The 6347-nt window shown below is 38.0% G+C and overlaps 1 long non-coding RNA gene across 1 annotated transcript; it reads left to right on the forward strand.

Annotated features, from left to right (window-relative positions):
• Positions 1 to 320: 320 nt before the first annotated feature.
• Positions 321 to 6082, forward strand: LOC143512453 (uncharacterized). The gene is made up of 5 exons (XR_013130460.1): positions 321 to 3442; positions 4767 to 4945; positions 5116 to 5177; positions 5697 to 5791; positions 5916 to 6082. It is a non-coding gene; the product is annotated as an uncharacterized LOC143512453 (long non-coding RNA).
• The last annotated feature ends 265 nt before the right edge of the window (positions 6083 to 6347 follow it).

Raw genomic sequence — 6347 nt, forward strand, 5'->3', positions numbered from 1 at the left:
AATCCAAATTCCTCTTCTGCCATTTTCTGCATCTTGTACTTCTTTAAGATTTTGTTGGTTAGTATTCCTGCAATTAGTTTGTCATACTCTTTCCTTGTGTTTGCATACTTTGCACGTATTCCATCAACTACAGCTGAATGAAACGAGAGTTCTCTTCAGAGATGGAGCTGAGAGATGATTAACCAATTTATTAACCTTGGTTCTGGGAGATGGATTGTTTTTTGTCAGGCGTTGGATCCGCTTTCTGTACTTTTGATAGGCTTTCTTCACCTTTTCCTCCAGTAATAACAACTTTCTTGTTGATTTGGCCTTGGCAGCTCTTTTTCTTCTCACCCCACTTTCCTGTTGCCTGTGACAAACATAAATATTTATATATATATATATAAATATGCATCAGTTGTCACCACAATGACATACAAGGAATTGATTATACAAAATATTGACTTGAAATTTTGCTAAATTTGTCTAATTCGAATTATACACAAACTTGAAAAACTCCCTCATTTTACTTGAACATTTCCCTATATGACCTAACCTGCATGTCAGCAATCTAACTTAAATCCTGACCTTGAGGTTCGAGGTTGAGAGCTGGCTAATGGTTCAGGGGTATCTGGAGGGGTGCTTAGGGTCTGTAGTGCTTTTTTTCTCTCTTTACTCCTCCTATGTGCCTCTCTCCATTTCTTTCTCTGGGCACGCTGTTCCCTTGCAGTGCGGTCTTTCTGTGTTTTCTTCTTTCCTGTCTCAATGTCTTTTTTCCACTTCTCTCTCTCTTTCTCTAGGTACTGCTGTCTCCTCTGTGCATCCTCATCCCATCTAGCACGGTAGCGCCGCTGCTTTTCAGCGGCACTTAATTGTGTGCCAGAATTCTGTAAAAACATTTTAATTTGAATGTTTTGTCAAAGCAAACTGAAAATATGCAACCCTGTTTATTCTAATGCAACCCTGTTACTCAACTTACAGTAACAGGGTTGCGACTAACAGGGTTGCAAATTTAGGCTAAGTTGTGGTCTACCCCAGGAACAGATGCTAACTGTAAAAATTAGCTATGTATACAAGACCAAGGACAAATATGGTTATATAAGTATATAAAGTAAATTTTGACTCTACTCAATATTAGTCTTACAATATGAGAAACAGGGTTGCATTCACTGAGTGACACACACAACTTGGACAAACTTATTTGGAAAAAAACCTTGAAAATTGTTAGAGCACTTACCTTTGGTCTTGCCATGTGGGCAGGAAATGTCCTTGTGATGCAACTTCCTTTGTGCCAGTAAACAAATATTTTTAACTCTTTCTCTGCCAGATAAAATTCCTTATGGTAACAGGGCTGCGCGCATGTTGTGGGACACAACTTAATAGTGTAAAAACTGTGACATGCAATACAATGTAGACCAAAGAAGTTGTTTTCATAAGTAAAGGAGATGCATTTCAACAATATACAAGAGGAAGTAATTTATTTAGAGCTTATTTTAATTGTTAAATTTGGCAAAGGAGTTGGTCACCCAATGTGCGGGACAAGAGAAAATGGCCATTTTTTGAGGTGGTTCAAAGGTATTCGGTCTTTTGAATAATATCTAAGGTGCTTATTTTTCCACCAAATTTTACAGTTTGTCTTATAACAAGTACAATGTTAAAAAAAAATTTGTCATTTAGATATTTTGGATATGTACATTTGAAATTTAAATGGTGGGACAGCAAATGTACCAAAATCCTGGAATGACCCAAACATTAAATTGCAAATTAAGTGATTTCATTTTATTTTTAATTTTGTCATAATATTTTCACACATGTATGGAAAAAGAAATGGCAAAATGGTATTTTCATTTTCATTTTAGTGTTTTCATTTCAGTTTTATTATTGGCAGGATTTTCCTCCCATAGTAGCTATACCTTGCCTAACAAATTAGCAATATTTTATTTAATGGTAGTTTATTTTCAAAGCACACAATCTTAACTTCTTAATGCGCTCTTGAGTTTATCACTGGAATTACAAGAGGTTGGTACATTTCTTATGTATTTGTAACATATATTTGTAACGTTATACAAGCGAACCATTCAGTCAAATAGCTATTTGTTGTGAAACGAAACACAGTTCATTTCAAGCATTTTCAAATGCTTTAGCCAAAATCCAACACTTTTTTTAAATCTGGAAAATGCAACATTAAAATTAAAGTATTTCCAAGTATTTCAAGCAGTTTGGCTTGGTCGAGTTTAAATGCCCTAATGTGAAGAATTACATTGACTGTAAGTATCTGTATATGGAGTACGGCTTTTCAAAACTAAAAAAGACACGTGTGTATTACTGGCAGATTCAAGGTCAGTTACTAATCAGCAGGCTTCACTGGTGAGATTTTGTGGTGTGGGCTTAGGAGGATTTTTTTGTGGGGAGGATTTATATTGATGCAGATGTACAGAGACAAATTCGTGAGAAGACAGATTTATTTTACTTCTACACATATGACAAAATATCTGTCATTGAAATGTCAACATGTTCTATACAGAAATTACAATCTTTTTAAAATCACGTTCACTTATTTAACAGTATTTGTGCACATTGTGTTTTTAATGTAAAGAACCTGGAAATATGTTTATGAAAAAATTATTTACAGTTACAAATGTAAATGTTACAAATTATTCATATGTAAATAATTATTGTAAACATTATTTATCCAACGTGTTTGATATTTTCTGGAACGCGTGGCCGAAATCTGACCGTGTGCGCTCGGCCGAGCAATTTGGCTCAGCAACATTTCATCACCAGCCAATTGCAAGCTTGCTTGGAGTCACATGACACTTCGGCGTTAACGCCGTTAACGGCCATCACTAATCAAAAGTACAGAACGTTGAACAGATAATAAATAATTTGGCAATAAAACAAAAAAATACGGAAAGAAAAGATACGGAAAGAAAATGGCAACGTACACAGAGCAAGTCGTAATGCCCGACGCTCTCCAAGAACTTCAGCTCGAAGAGAGGCTAGTTGATCTCTGGCCTGACTACGGTTGTTTGTACGATGTACGGTCAGGCCCGTCGCGATGGGGCAGGCAAACCAGGCAATTGCTTGGGGCCCCAAGCTGGCCTGGGGCCCCCAGACAACAACAGGTTAAGAATTAAATGCAGCGACAAACTGTGTGAGCCCCCCTTTACATTCTCAAAGTCATGAGCAATGACACTGTTCTCAGAATCCCCCTCAAGGGGCCCCTCCCACCAGCTGCTGAAGGCAGGTAGACACTGTCCTGGCAGACAGCCAAGTTTTAGACGCCGGCAAATATGAAACTTAACCATGAAGCGAATTTATCCATCAGGAAGCCAAAAGAGAAAACAAAAGAAGGAAGAGGAACACAAAAAAAACTAGTGGTGGGCCGTTAACGGCGTTCGTTAATTTGATACTCTTATCGGGCGATATAAAAATTATCGCCGTTAATATATCTACTAAATGGGTAAGCAAACTATGATGACTTTCAACTTGACAGTTTAGCTCGGCTGTATTCCTAACCAAATTGCACAGTAGGGGCGAGAACGAGTTTTCAAACCTGTGAATTAAAAATCGTACGTGTGTTTACATGGATGCAGCCACGAAGTCGCCAGGTTTGCTTCATGGAAAATTCATTTTTAGGAACGTAAAATATTACCGGAGCGGAGCTCGGAGCGGTCGTTTTCTGCATGGTCCTAGCGCTAGATTCGTCGCTATTTAAATAGTTATTTTTAACCGTTAAAACTTCAGAGGACCAAACCGGCTTTTGAAAAAGTCCCCCCCAAATTATGTCCGTGAGATTAAATGTACTAAATGTTGGCTTACATTTCAAATATCATGTTTAGCTGAATAAACATGTTATCAACCCCTTTTAATGTACAGTATGTAGGCTTACAAATTCATGTTTAACTGAATAAACCGTTGAACACGAGTAGCCTACATTTTATTGAGTATGTTTTTTTCTTCAAGTATCAAAGTAGAACAGCTTCCTCAAGCAGTCATTGATGCATTTTGGAAACAGGAGATGAGCCCCAGGTCTAATGCACCCTCTGTATTAAGAAACCCTATCTCAAAAGCTGACTTTTAGTTATTACTTGGGTAGCACACATATGAGCCATTTTAATATAGATTAATCTAGATTAATTTCAAGATTTCAGTGAGATTAATCTAGATTTAAAAAATTTATCTATGCCCACCCCTAAAAAAAACACAAGACAGTGGTAAGTGATGATTTACACTGGATAAATTAGGCCTACCTGTACAAATGGTGTAATTTAGCAGCAGGTAGGCTAAAAACAATATATACGTCCCGGGTAATCCCATACTTAAATCTGCTATGTTCAGCTACAAGTAGTAAATTTGTAAAGTAGTTAGTTTGAGGTGTATATGCTGTGGTTCTTGAAGGTGGACTGCGGCCAGATATGTTTTTTTTTTTGGCCGGAGGGGGGTTTGGGCATGAGATTTCTGGTGTGGAGGTTGGGGGGGCCCCGGTTGGTGTCTTTGCTTGGGGCCCCCAAATACCTTGAAACGGCACTGTGTACGGTCACCCAACTTTAAAGATAGAGCTAAAAGAGAACAAGCTTATCATGATTTGGCTATCAAATTGCAGCAGACAGGTAGGTTTGTTTGTATGTTTGTGAAACACCCCTGTGTGTTTGCTTCTTTCAGATTTGAGCATGCCTACTTTTGTCTTAATGATTAAATTACAATCCTTCAATTATATGACTTATGACAAAATCCACCACATTTATTATTATAAATGTATTTATTATTAAAAATTTATTTTACAGTTGAATGGGTAAAGAACAAGTTGCAGCAGCTCCGCAACTGCTATACTAAAAGTAAAAAGCCAGCCAGTAATGGGAGTGCGAGGAAGAATCCATCTAAGAGGACAATGTGGTTACTGGAAAAATTGCAATTCCTTGCACCCTATATTGCCACAAGACCCACCGTGTCCTCAATTAATCCGGTAAGTAAACTGAGCTAAATTACACTGAGGTTATGCGATCCTGCCAAGGAACCGAGCCAATGTCAGACATGAAGTACTGTGTGATTTGTTCACGTTGCTTCTTGGCTTGCTCTTTTGAGTTCCTCTGATGATTTTGTGTCATGCCAAGAAATTGTGGGTCATTTCTCCAGGCACCAGTCAGGAATTTACCAGCCTCAGTATCTTCAGTATCTTCAACATCACACACACTCAGGTAGATTTGCTTGTTTCGGTCAATTAGGAGCTTATGTAAACAACAAGATGCCAAAATTAGATATACAACTTTATCAGGGCAAAGCTGAATTGTGGTGAGATAAACACGGAATCGATTTGCTAATATGCCGAATGCGTTCTCAACTGTACGACGAGCACGAGAAATTCTATAATTGAATATTCTCTTTGGTTTGTCCAGTTGCCTCTGTGAGTGTTTCATTAGTTGTGTGCTCAAAGGGAAAGCGTCATCTCCAATCATGTAAAAAGGCAGTTTCTCAGCCATCCCATTGACAGTTGCAGGAGGGGGTAGTTGAAGACTAGCTCCATCTAGTGCGTTTTTTAAAGTAGAATTAGCATACACACCAGCATCACTAGCACGTCCAGCTGCCCCTACATCATAGACAAATTTGTAATTTGCATCTACAAGGCCTAATAGCAATACACTGAAATAATGTTTGTAGTTATAAAATTCGGATCCACTGTTAGGGGCTTGTCTGATTGTAATGTGCTTTCCATCCAGTGCCCCTATGCAACATGGATAATCCCATTTGACAGCAAAATCTTCAGCAATAGATAGCCTTCAACAAGTCTTCTTGTGATGATGGGGTCTGAAATGTAAAGAAAGCATGATCATGTCAATTTTCATTATTTTTGAATAATTGTCTTTCATCTTTTTATTAGTCTTTTGTCATAGTTATAAAATAGTGGTGTCTTGAATAATGTATATTTTCTGTTGCAGCCATCACCAACACCCAGCAACGACATTTCCCTAGATGATGAGCTTCTAGATGATGTTCTCTCATCAGAAAATACTGATAATACTGTCAGTGAGGACTCACTTACCAGGTCAACAAACCTGCCACCAAAGAAGAGACATAGGGCATCCAATAAAAAAAATTGTGATGACGTGGAACTGCAATTACTAAAACAGATTGCAAATTCTGCATCTCAGTCAAAAGATTCAAAATCCACAGATGAGTGTGACATTTTTGGGCAGTATGTCAGTTGTGCTCTGAAACAGCTTCCTCCCATGACCTGTCACATTTCTCAAAACAGGATAAATAATATAATATTTGAGGCACAGATTGGTATGCTCAACCAACAGCCAGGTTACCCTCAAGAATTCAGCAGCCAAACGGCATCCAAATATACCCCTCTAATATTCAGCAGT

Source organism: Brachyhypopomus gauderio, chromosome 4 (genome assembly GCF_052324685.1).
Source record: "Brachyhypopomus gauderio isolate BG-103 chromosome 4, BGAUD_0.2, whole genome shotgun sequence".
NCBI classification, from domain to species: domain Eukaryota; kingdom Metazoa; phylum Chordata; class Actinopteri; order Gymnotiformes; family Hypopomidae; genus Brachyhypopomus; species Brachyhypopomus gauderio.